The following is a 12,574-nucleotide window of genomic DNA, read 5'->3' on the forward strand; positions in this document are numbered from 1 at the left end:
GACTGGCCGGTCCGCGGGGCTCGCTGAGGGTCGGACTGGCCGGTGCTGGGGGCTTGCAGCCTGCGCCTGGTGGACCATCTGCGGGGGTGGAGACCGGATCGAAGAGTGCCTCCCGGTGTGACACCAGAAACTGCAGCCTCTTTCAAAACCCGCAGCTGCTCAATGGAGTTGTTTTACAGTCGCGGATGCCTGCTCTCTCCTCCTTTCTCTCGGTTCTGGGCTTAGCTTGCTGGTTTCCTGCGGGAGGCGATTTATCTACTTCGCTCGAGTTTTCTAGCCCGGGGCTGGTCCTTTACTGGATTCGCACTGTCCGAGCGTTTGGGTGCCTGAGTTTGAAGAGCTTTTTTATGTGTTCCCACTTGGCAGCGTTGGATCGGATGACTTTTCGTAGAAAATTGAACTTTTCTCAGCGTTCCTTCTAATCTGCATTAATAGCATAACTGTGTTTGGCCCTTTACCTTATGCTAATGTTACCACTTCGGGAAGATTCTTTGGGAAAAAGTTCTTGAAAGAAACTGGGTCGACACAGGTATTTTATCTGCTCGTTGCACGTTTTTTTTCTTTGCACTGTTTTTTTTCCTATGTAGGTTGATACTTGCTCGACTCTTGGTGTTCTTCATTTTCGTTCTATGAGGAAATCCTTTTCCTCCATCTCCCTCGAGTCTTGATCCTGCCAGAGGGTAGACTTGGGTAAGCAGAGGATCTCTACTTGGCGGTGGCTTTTTTCATTGGCTGCTGTTTTTCCTCCTCCTTCCTAGGGGCACCCACTTTAGTTTCTCAGTCAACCCATGACCTACTTCAAACTTTCAGTCACTTTGTATATCACCCTTAAGATACGAAGAGTATGAACATAAATGTCAAAAGAAATCTTAGGATACCATACTCTATTGCATTTAGCTTCATCATGTTAACAGTTAAAGCTGTTAATTCTTTCAGCATTTGATAAGATTACTATTATTTTCTATATATTCTGTAATAATTGCACATTCTGTATCCTGGCAGGAAATTTAATTCACAGCCAGTGAGGGCAATTTTAAAAAATACTATTTTCTCATTTGTTAAGAAGAAAGTGAGGTAGATAAATTAGACAAACCCCCCACCCTTTAATCAAAATAGTTTATATTTAGAGAATTTTTAGGTTCATAGCAAATTTTAGTGGGAGGTACAGATTTATATACCCTCTGCCCTCATATGCCCCCTGCCTTGCCCCATGTATGCACAGTCTCCCCTAACAAAATCCCCACACCAGAATGGTACATTTGTTACACTCGATGAACCTACATAGATACACCATCACCCAAAGTCCAGAGTTTACCTGAAGGTTCACTCTTGGCGTTGTACGTTCTGTGGGATTAGACAAATGACCCTTTTTCAAAAAATCAAGAACTCTTTTAAGAGTTGTAGAGAACTGAAAATGGGTTTGTCATTTTGAAAAGATTAAAGGGGCTATTTTGAACGTCCTAAAAATTAATTTCAAATAGCTTTTGTGTTTTAAAACATTGGATATTTAAACTGGTTTCTTATATTTGAATTTTCAACAGAGTCATTTATTTTTGTGTATTAAGAACTAAAGAGATGAGGGAGAAGAAATGCTTCGTAGAATAAGAAAATGTCATATTTTTCAGTCCTGAAACTCATTAGCTTGAGAGTTTCTTCACTTTTCTGAAAAACATGTTTTATGTAAACCAATGAAGCAAGAGGAAATGGAACATTTGAAATATACTTTTTTAAAAAAATTGATGTCAATATTCAAGACACAGCTACACTAAAATGTGACCCATTAGGCTTTTTTAAAAAAAAAATCTATTTTCTTTGTGTGAGGGGCTCTTGTGGAAGCATCAGGATATAATAACATATTGAGCTCAGTTCTGGAACTAGGCAACTCTGGATTAGAATACTAGCTCTTCAGTTGTTGGCTGTGTGACCCTGACAAGTTATTTTCTGAGCCTCTATTTCCTTAGCTGTAAAAGGGGGTAAAAATATTCATTTTTATAATGTGAAGTCATTTTATAAACTGTAATGCACTATCATATTCATCAGTATCATTAGTCACATGCTATATTTCAAAATGCTGCCAGTGTGGTTTATTTTCTTTTGAATACTGCTTATGTAAGTACTGTCAAACTTTTTTTTTTTAAGGGTTGGCTGTACAAGAGAGTTCATTGTCTGGTTATGAATAATTTAGTTGGTTCTTGTGAGTCAGAGGTAAAATTATGGAAGAGGGTCAAAGGGACCTTGAGAAAATTTCTACTTTGTCTGTGGTTCTTAACCTGGATCTATGGATGTGTCCATAAATGGTCTTCCAAGAGTCTGAATTCTGTGTAAATCTGTGTTTTTCTGGGGAGAAGACCCACAGCTTTCAATGTATGTTTAAAAGGAGTTCACGACCCTTTTTAACTGAACTGAAGCATTAGCTTCAGTTATCTAAGGAGGTTTCTTTACTAGATATTCTGCAGATTATTTTTAAAATTATTTTTTTTGATAAAGGAAAGTGAACAGAATTTTGTGTGTTTGTGTATGTGTATACAGATAATTTTTGAAGCACCGTGAGTGCCTGTTTTTCTTCTAGAAATAGAGGTTGATATTTTTGATATATTATGTTCATACCAATAAGAGTGCTGCTGCTTATACCTGGAGCGCACACCACTGATTGATCCATTATTGTTAGGCAGATAATGCCCACTCGTCCTCCTACCCTTCCAGCCTTGATGGGCATTAAAATGCACGGCAAAGAATGTCACCCTGGGGCTTCCCTGGTGGCGCAGTGGTTGAGAATCTGCCTGCTAATGCAGGGGACACAGGTTCGAGCCCTACGGTCTGGGAAGATCCCACATGCCGCGGAGCAACTAGGTCCGTGAGCCACAACTACTGAGCCTGCGCGTCTGGAGCCTGTGCTCCGCAACAAGAGAGGCCGCGATAGTGAGAGGCCTGCGCACCGCGATGAAGAGTGGCCCCCGCTCGCTGCAACTAGAGAAAGCCCTCGTACAGAAACGAAGACCCAACACAGCCATAAATAAAGAAAGAAAGAAAGAAAGAAAGAAAGAAAGAAAGAAAGAATGAATGTCACCCTGATACAATCCAGCATGTTAGAATATGATTTTAAAATGCTAAAAGATAATTTGGTTTGTTTATTCTAAAGTTTGGACTTTTTTTCTTTTCTCAACGAAACACCAAATGCTAAAGAAAATTAAGTATTTTCTCTTCCAAACTAGATGATGATACTTACATAATATATTTATGTTGTAATATTTCTTCTTATATAACACGGAATGTGAAGTTATATTGAATCCTAATTGATGATCATTTTAACATTCAGCATTGCTATTTTGGAAAGAATGTGAAATTTACAGTCAGCTTATGTAGATTAAATTTTAATTTGTAATTTTAATTATGACATTTAAAATTAATCTTATTTGCATTTTGGGAATTTCAGAAGTAGGTTAGTGTTCTAAGTTTGAGTTCATTTCCTGTAATAGAGCTTGCAAGTAAGCTATATCAAACTGCCCTATTTTCTTTGTTAGTGATAGACTGCTGGGCTATAAGGCTTTACAGTGTGAAGCCAACTTCTGTTTCTGGGTCAGTTACCAGTAGCAGTCACAAGGTCTGAAGAGTATGAGGTGGATCAAGTGATGGTATACAAACTTATGAATGAGTCTATCCAGTGGAGCAATGTCTTTTAAAAAAATTATTAATTAATTTGGCTGCATCGGGTCTTAGTTGAGGCATGCAGGATCTTTCGTTGAGGCGTGCGGGTTTTCTCTTCTGTAGTTGTGGTGTGCGGGCTCCAGGGCGCGTGGGCTTTGTAGTTTGTGGCAGGTGGGCTCTCTCATTGAGGTGCATGAACTCAGCAGTTGTGGCCCGCAGGCTTAGTTGCCCCGTGGCATGTGGGATCTTAGTTCCCTGACCAGGGATCGAACCCGCGTCCCTTGCATTGGAAGGCGGATTCTTTACCACTGGACCACCAGGGAAGTCCCCCTCTTTTTTGAGTTTTTTTTTTCTTTTCCCCTTTGATATTGGTATTTTCATTTGATATCTGAATGCTTTTCAAAGTTCAAGGTTCTAAATAAATACTTGGGGATTTATAAAGTAGCAGAACTATGTTTAACTCTCTAGATTTGCACTTTATAAAAGTAGTCTGAGAGGTCTATATGGATCTCGAAGATCAGTTAGAGATGAATGTCAGCATTTGCATAGTGTGTGTATATCTGTATACACACACATATATATATATAAAAGTCACTGTGTTGCATCTTTAGTTATTTTAATGCAGAAGATTGCATATTTCTTTAATAATGAAAGTTTGAGTTAAATTAATTGGATACAGAAAACAGGAATCATTTTAGCAAAAATTTTATCTATGGTAATACTGTCATGTTAAGAAGATCAGTGATTTTATAAGAGAAAAGAATCTGAAAAAGAAAAAAATACGTATAAGTGAATCACTTTGCTGTTCACCTGAAACAAACACAACATTGTAAATCGACTATACTTCAGTTTTTAAAAAATCAGTGATTTTATGTGTGTTCTCTTACTCTTGAACTTTAAAAAAAAATTCAAAAACATTTTCTGTATGGGGAGAATGTTATTAACATCCATATTTTAGTTCTTAAAATCTATACATACCATACAAAGATGTAGTTACACTCCCTGTACAAAGACAGTTAATGCCATCTTTGGCCTAGTGTTAAGAGTTTTGGCTATATAGTCATGCAAGCCTGTGTTGAGTCTTGGGCATTGCCACTTAATAGCTGTGTGACCTTGGGTAGGTTTCTTAACTTCTCTGAGCCTTATTGTCTACAACTGTAAATATAGGAATAATACCTCTTTGAGTTGTCCTGAGGAGTGGAATGAATAAATGTGAAATATCTAACTCAAATAATAGCAGTTACTTGTATAGCTTTTGTGCCAGACAATTTATTAATTCAGTCCTTATAACAATTTTATGAATTATGAAGTTTGTACTGTAACTTTCCTCATTTTTACAGGTGAAGAAACTGAGGCTGATAAAAGGTTATATAACTTAACCAAAGTCATACAGTCATACATACAGAGTAGATAGTAAGCACTCAACTAATGCTGACTGTTGTTTATTTTTTAAAAAAGAAAGACTTAGAGTAATATGGCCAGTTCTCATCTTTTGCTATAGTGAAAACTGAATCTGAATGTAGATCATTATATAGCATATTTTATTTCTTTGCTGGAAAAAATGTTGATTGGAGGATTATGTTCCTCATCAAGGGCTGAGGATCACATAATTTGTAAAAGTAATAATGTCCATTTATTGAATACTTGCTGTGAACTAGATACAGGGCTAAGTACTTTACTTATACTACTTCATTTATCCTTCCCAACAGTCTTACAGAAAGCTGAGGCTCAGAGTGATTTTAAGTGACTTGCCCAAGGTTACACAACTAGTAGGGAATCTCAAAACTGGCTCTAAAGTCTGCTATTAACCACTAGTTTATGTGCCTTGTGTTAGATATGACTATAGATTTCTCTAAAAAGAAAGGCAACAGCTTAAATAATTTTAAATAGGAAAAAAGTACTCTCATAGTTTAGAACTAGAAGTACAGTAGGCCCTCTGTATATGCAGATTCCATATATGCAGATTCGAGGAAACTCAGATCGAAAATAGTCAAGGAAAAAAATTCCAGAAAGTTCCAAAAAGCAAAACTTGAATTAGCTGTGCACTGGCAGCTATTTACATAGCATAGCATTTACATTGTATTAGATATTATAATTAATTCAGAGAGGATTTAAAGTATATGAGAGGAGGATGTACATAGGTTATATGCAGATACCATGCCATTTTATATAAGGGACTTGAGTATCCTTGCATTTTGGTACGAAGGGCCGTGTCCTGGAACTAATCCCCCAGGATATCAAGGGAAGACTGTAAACAGCGATTTCCCAGATCTATGGTCTTGTAGGCCAAACCCAGCTTGCTTCTGGTTTTGTAAAGTTTTATTGGAACACAACCACACTCATTACTTTATTATCTATGGGTGCTTTCCTACCACAATGTCATAGTAGAGTAGTTGTGACAGTCTCAGTGACACATAAAGCCTGAAATATTTACTGTCTGGCCCTTTACAGAAAAAGATTGTTGACCCCTGACCTAGACCAATGCTGTTCTTTTATAAATGAAGAAACTGAGACATGAGAGATTAGGTAACTTCCCAATAATGCAGTTAGTTAAAATCCAATTCTGATACCTAACTCACTGTTTTTTCTCCTATACCATGCTACTTCTTAAGTCCTATAAAATCAACAAGTGTACCATATAATCATTATATAAGGGACTTTAAAGTATTATAAAATGTTTATAATATATAAGAATATTTAACCTAGTTAAAACAATGCTAGCCATAATAGGAGTAAACATTTAGTCACTTCTCTTTCTTTCTTAGAATTTGAAGAGCTTTGGGATTATATTTTGTATAGCCCATGCCTTAAAGTTCTGCAGCCAGCTTTAAACTTATATTTCCTTATTTTCCTTCACAAATTTCTCTGTAAAAAATAGAGGCTTTGGAATTGTTTCATTAATTGATTGTAAACGCAGTTCAAGTTAGAAACCTATCACATATACATCTATAAAATACAGATCATACAGTTTGTACCTAGTTTTTTCTACTTACTGTTACATTATCCATGGAAGTTTTTAAGCATTGAGGTGATATGATCAGATTTGAATTTGGGAATGATAACTGGCAGCAGTAAGAAGGATGTATTGGGGAGAGAAGAGGCTGTGGGGAGGCTATAATAATAACTGTGAGATGATGAGGCCTGTGACTAAAGTGGTGTGGCTGGAGAAGCAAGGCCAACAATATGAGAAAAATTTAGGGAGTAGAGTGTGTGAAACTTGGTTATAGTTGGATAAAGTGGAATGGGAACTTTGAGTACGTGTGAGCTATTGCATTCAATGGGGAGCCCTCTTGATCACGAAGGCTAGTTTAGGCTCTCCCAAATTATCCGGCATATTTCTCTACTATTGCCTTTACCACAGTATTATTATCACCTGTTTGTGTCCCGTCTAGATGATTCAAGCTCCTTAATGGTGGGAATTATGTCATGTCTTATTCATCTTTTGGGGGGACAGATTACTTAAAAAAATTAGATTATGCTTTTGCATACTTTTTTTTTAAAAAAAAGGAAAATACAAGAGATAGATTGGTTAAGGTATTCCTAAATTTCTTCACATTTAGGATCTGACTCTTGAAGCATTTTAATGAGTCACTTGTTTTTCCATTCATTATGATCTCATCCATCTAGAGGATTGATGATGCAGCCTTTCTTAAGTGTGCTGTATCATCTGCTGAGGGATTTTCGTCTGGGCCACTAACAACACCATTCTTCAGATTTTGATATGGGTACTTTCCTGGTGTGTAATACATGTTATTTTTGCATGTATCTTAGTAGCAAAACATAATACAGCCTCACCTATTGTGGCTACCTTCCTTTCTTGAGTTCCATAAAGTAGTGCTTTTCAGACGCTGTAGGGAAAAACTAGTTTGTGAACTAATACTTTGTTAAAGACAACAAAAATAAATTAATTACTGGAAAAATGAAATGAAAAAAAGGACACAAAATTCAAACTTCAATTTTTTATGAAATTCAACAGACGTAAAATTACTTTCAAATATAACTTTGCTATCAGAGTTTCTAGACACTCCATTTGTGTACTACCTCACTGCAGACCTGTTTAAAAAAAAGTTTGTGGACCAGATCCACTTTGAATAGTACTGCTAGTACTGCTGTAAAGCACTTTGTTGTTGCTTTTCATATTCATCTTTGAATTTCCAGAACCTGCAATATAACATGTGATGACTGATTGAATGATTAATATAAGACAAATGGTGTTTATCCTTAACACTGACAGTGTTTGTTTTTTTATTGAAATTCCTTGAAATGTTTTAAACCACATAAGTAGTATATATCCTTAGTATATATATGCATATGTTGCTTTATGTGCTTATTTTGTAAAAATAAAAGGGAAGTTCCCAGACTCCAAAGAGAAGACTGATTCTTGTATAGTCATGGTAACAATTAGTCATCAGAACCAATTTCAATCTGCTTACTCAATAAATGACAGTTCTTTAGCATTCATTTTAAGTCAGTGTAATAAATCAACAACAACTTCCCTTAGTGAACAAGATTTTGCAAGCCTCTGCAAGTCCACCAGTCACTGAACGCCACACTTCCTCGCAAGCTCTATGTAAGGTTAGCAATGTGCTCTACTCAGAGGGACTATGCCTGACCAGCATGGCTCTTCCTGAAGTAAGTAATAATTATTATTTAGCTTTGTGTTTTTTGCTTTATTTCATATGTTGAGTGGGAAATATCTCATCTTTTGACACTTGGAAACAAATTATTGGTAAATTAATTTTTTAGTAGGCTTCATGTTTTTATTCAAGTAATTATCATCTGTTATCTGAGTACAACCCTGTGACTATGGCATTCTCAAGTAAAAATAATAATAGGGGCTCCTTTTAAGAGTTTGCAAATGCAATTCACATATTTAGGTAAACTTCAAGTCCTTTTTTTTTTTTTTAAACTGTTTTATACTAGACCCTTAACCTATTGTGACTGTAATAAATTATGTGGTCCAGTTCAAACAAGGAAATGATTATTGGTAGTGAAGCATTGGTAGAATGCCTTCTCAATAAAACAGACTCTAAAATAGAAACATCTTACAAAATATACAGTGCAGTGAAAATGTTGTTTTTAGACCTGGGAAATGACAGTAGTATTTAACAAGCAGACTCTGATAACAAATAACAATTGTATCTAAACATGCTAATGCTAAGAAACACTTTTTTTGTAAGTCACAGTAGTAAATTCTTGGAAGTTGCATGTACCTTTACTGAGTAGGAACTACTGAAGCTATAATTCAGTTTGCCAAAGCAGCAGATTCTCCTTTAATTATTGGCATAATATATTTTTTTCTGGACCATTTGATTCAAAATTTAAAATCTCTATACTCTTTGCTTTTGTAAATAAAAAGGAAATAATGAGTATAGCTTCATTTTTTTCTGACTTAAAAGTAAAAAAATAAATTTTAAGAAACATTTACCTGTGAAATGAAGTAATTCAAAAATGTCTGCTAAGTGACATCCTTTATGATTGTGATTAAAATAATATATGCAGAATGCAGTGTTATTTTAGTTAAGATAATTTATATGTTGATTTGGATAATAGAAAAATAGTCTCCAGGGTTCATAATTAATCTGTTCATCCATTCCAAAAGTATTTTTAATACCTCTATTTACCATGTGTTGTGCTCAACATGGGAACAGTAGGAGTGAGTAGAAAGTGCCTATATTTTGGGGACTTAAATAGTGTTACGGGAAAGACTAATAGTGATTAAGCAATTATTACGAGTATTATAAATTTGACTAAAAAGTTGAATATGGTGTAATCCACTATATAAGTGCAATGAAAAAGATGTGATTAAACTGTTATAGGAGCACAGAGGAAGTACACCCAATCCAGGCTAGGAATAAGGGAGATATTCAGGGCTGGCCTTTTTGAGCAAATGAACCTCAGCCGAGTCTTAACAAATGAGTAAGAGTCAGTTGATAAGACTGGGAGTTGGTAAAGGGCATTTCAAAATGAGAAGATAGCCTGAACAGAGGCAGAGAGATATGAAATAGCATGAAGTGTGTGGAGAATTACATGCAGTCATGTTTTCCTCTATACAACATAAGGTGGGGTTTACTATCTTATTTCACAAATCCACACGAGTTAAGTTTGGTAAATACTCACACATTCTCTGTCAACTTTCAGATATAGCTCTAAAATTAATCAGAAACTGCTATAAAATATATTTTGTATCATTTAAAACCTTCTTCTATAACTGAATTGTAAAGAGTACAAACTAAGGTTATTTTAAAGAAGAATGAGTCTAATAGCACTATTGCTGCCCATAGTAAGTACTGCATCAGTAACTATATAGCATTGAGTTTATTTTAGAGGTGCTTTCAATCAAAGTGCCATTTGGAATTCTTTCTACTTAGTACTCTTCTGATTAATATTTAGTATAAAAGTCACTCTTTGCCTGTAAAGACCTTTCTGAGGATAATACAGTATGAGTTAATACAGTATTCTGCATAATAGTATTTCATCTTGATAGTACATGCTATAATGTCAGATTATAAATGCAAAGAGTTTGAAAATAGAGAATAAAGTGGGCTGACTTAACATAGTAGTACCTTTATGCTTTTGCTGTAAGGCCTCTTTTCTGTGATTCATTGTAAATTGTTGTGTTTACGTGTAAAAGTACACTATTTTTGTTGTGTATTTCCTGCAGTGAACCAGTAAAACCTATCTTCTTCTGTTTGAAGTATTTTTTTCTTCAGAACTTCTTATTTTGTTGGTTGATATGGCTTTACTGGCTCTTAGAGGAACAATAAAAATGGCCTCAACTTCCTGTCTGCCTCAGTGCCATAATGTGCCAGGGTATGATAGAAACAAACTTCCATGGACCATCTCTCTTTTTTTCTGGTGTTTTTAATCTCTTAATATATTGGGGGAAGAAGGAGTATCATCTTTTTTTCTTCCTAGGAGTCAGAATCTTAGATACATTAAAAAAAATTCTGGGTTAGAGTTTACGTGGAGTTACACTTGCACTCATTATTAATATGCAGTCTTTATAAGCCCCACAGTCAGTTCTTACTAGGATTTTTTTTTTTTTTAACATCTTTACTGAATTTGTTACAGTAATGCTTCTGTTTTTTATGTTTTGGTTTTTTGGTCGCAAGGCATGTGGGATCTTAACTCCCCAACCAAGGATTGAACCTGCACCCCCTGCATTGGAAGGCAAAGTCTTAACCACTGGACCGCCAGGGAAGTCCCTCAGCTAAGTACTATAGAGTGAGCGTCTTAGGGTAAATATTTTTTTCCTGCTCCTGTCTTCCTGTTCTATTTTATATAATAGACTTTTTAAAAAGTTGAAAACATTGCATTCTTTAAATAGACCATTTTCAAAGAATTTAGTATAGAAAGTTTTTGAGCTGTTGTGTCTTGCCCAAATTTGATGTCAAATGTAAAAGTAATTTTATCAAAATGAATATTTGTTAATGCCCTTTTTAAAGAGCAGTCCTCTGACAAAGGAAATAATTTTATGACCATAATAAAGCCTTTTACTAGACAGAAGCTAGAGTAGTCTGACATAAGGTAAGATACGTAGATGTTTTTGAGACATAATCTTTTCAAAGAGTTCACACTGTATTAAGCAGATATGTCTAAAACACAAGGGGAAGAAAAATGAATGAATTAGAGAAGTCAAAGTACTATTTGTGTTCATAGAAGGGAGATCACATCCCATTGGAAGAATTAGAGAAGACTTCATGAAAGAAGCATTACTTAATAAGCTAGGCTTTCACATCATTGCCCCATGAGGAACAGCTTGAGGACTTGTACATAAACTTGAGGAAAAAGGAATAGTGAAGTCTGTGATATAGTAGAAGAAGAATGGGCTTAATCAGAACTGAATTGAAACCCTAGCTCCCACCATTTTTTAAAATAAATTTATTTTATTTATTTATTTTTGGCTTCATTGGGTCTTTGTTGCTGCACGTGGGCTTTCTCTAGTTGCGGAGAGCGGGGGCTACTCTTCGTTGCGGTGCGTGTACTTCTCATTGCGGTGGCTTCTCGTTGTGGAGCACGGGCTCTAGGTGTGCGGGCTTCAGTAGTTGTGGCACACGGGCTTAGTTGCTCTGCATCATGTGGGATCTTCCTGGACCAGGGCTCGAACTCGTGTTCCCTGCATTGGCAGGCGGATTCTTAACCACTGCACCACCAGGGAAGTCCCTTCCACCATTTTCTACCTGTGTGACAGGGCAAGTCAGGGATGTTTAGGCCATCTATAATGTAGTTGTGATGCTTAAATGACAGAGTACAGTCTGCCCTCTGTATCTGCAGGTTCTGCATCGGTGGAAAGTGAGGGCCAACTGTATTATGCCATTTTGTATAAGAGACTTGAGCATCGTTGGGTTTTGGTATTTGAGGGGAGTCCTGGAACCAATCCCCTGTGGATACTGAGGGACAACTGTATATGTAAGATTTCTGGAAAAATATGTGACACATAGTGGTTTAGTAAATAGTCTTTCCCCTCCTTTTCCCTACTTTATGTCAAAAATTAATGGAGCAAAAGATTGGGAGGTAGGCTGGAGTCAGAGCAAGGAGAGCCTTGAATGCCTGAATAAGCTGTTGAAATACATAACGTTAAGCAGTTTGGAAGTGACACTTAGAGCTAGATAAATCTTGCAGCCTTGCCCTTGATAGATGTTTAGGGATGGGACAGAGGGGCATGGTGATTGGTTAATGGAAGATAGGAATTAGAGTACAGTGAAAGAGAGTAGAGTTCAATGAGAGTAGGAAGAAAGAGATGAATAGGAGAGAGATTTTTCCGAAGTAGAAATCAGGGGAATTAAAACTGATGGGTTATGTAAGTCGAAAAAGGAGTCAGATTGGCTCAGGATTTGAATTAGGGCAACTGAAAAAATGGCGTTGCCACTTGCAAAAGCAGAGGAATTAGAAAAAATAGCTGGTTTTACAAGGGAGAATTAGACTT

At 36.3% G+C, this 12,574-nt stretch overlaps 1 protein-coding gene across 8 annotated transcripts in view; it reads left to right on the forward strand.

Annotated features, from left to right (window-relative positions):
• The window catches only part of KLHL8 (kelch like family member 8), a 52,065-nt gene that overhangs the window by 757 nt on the left and 38,734 nt on the right, over positions 1 to 12,574 (forward strand). For 3 of the 8 annotated variants that reach the window (XM_057546893.1, XM_057546900.1, XM_057546899.1), the window contains exons 2-4: positions 588 to 690; positions 8,147 to 8,277; positions 10,761 to 10,886. The exons of 1 other annotated variant lie outside the window; for it this stretch is intronic. The gene's annotated coding sequence lies outside the window, so the exon portion shown is untranslated. The remainder of the gene's footprint in view (positions 1 to 587; positions 691 to 8,146; positions 8,278 to 10,760; positions 10,887 to 12,574) is intronic. 4 more of the 8 variants (XM_057546895.1, XM_057546897.1, XM_057546894.1 and 1 more) reach the window with 4 other exon arrangements.

The sequence above is a fragment of the Balaenoptera acutorostrata genome, chromosome 5 (genome assembly GCF_949987535.1).
Source record: "Balaenoptera acutorostrata chromosome 5, mBalAcu1.1, whole genome shotgun sequence".
In the NCBI taxonomy this organism is placed as follows: Eukaryota; Metazoa; Chordata; class Mammalia; order Artiodactyla; family Balaenopteridae; genus Balaenoptera; species Balaenoptera acutorostrata.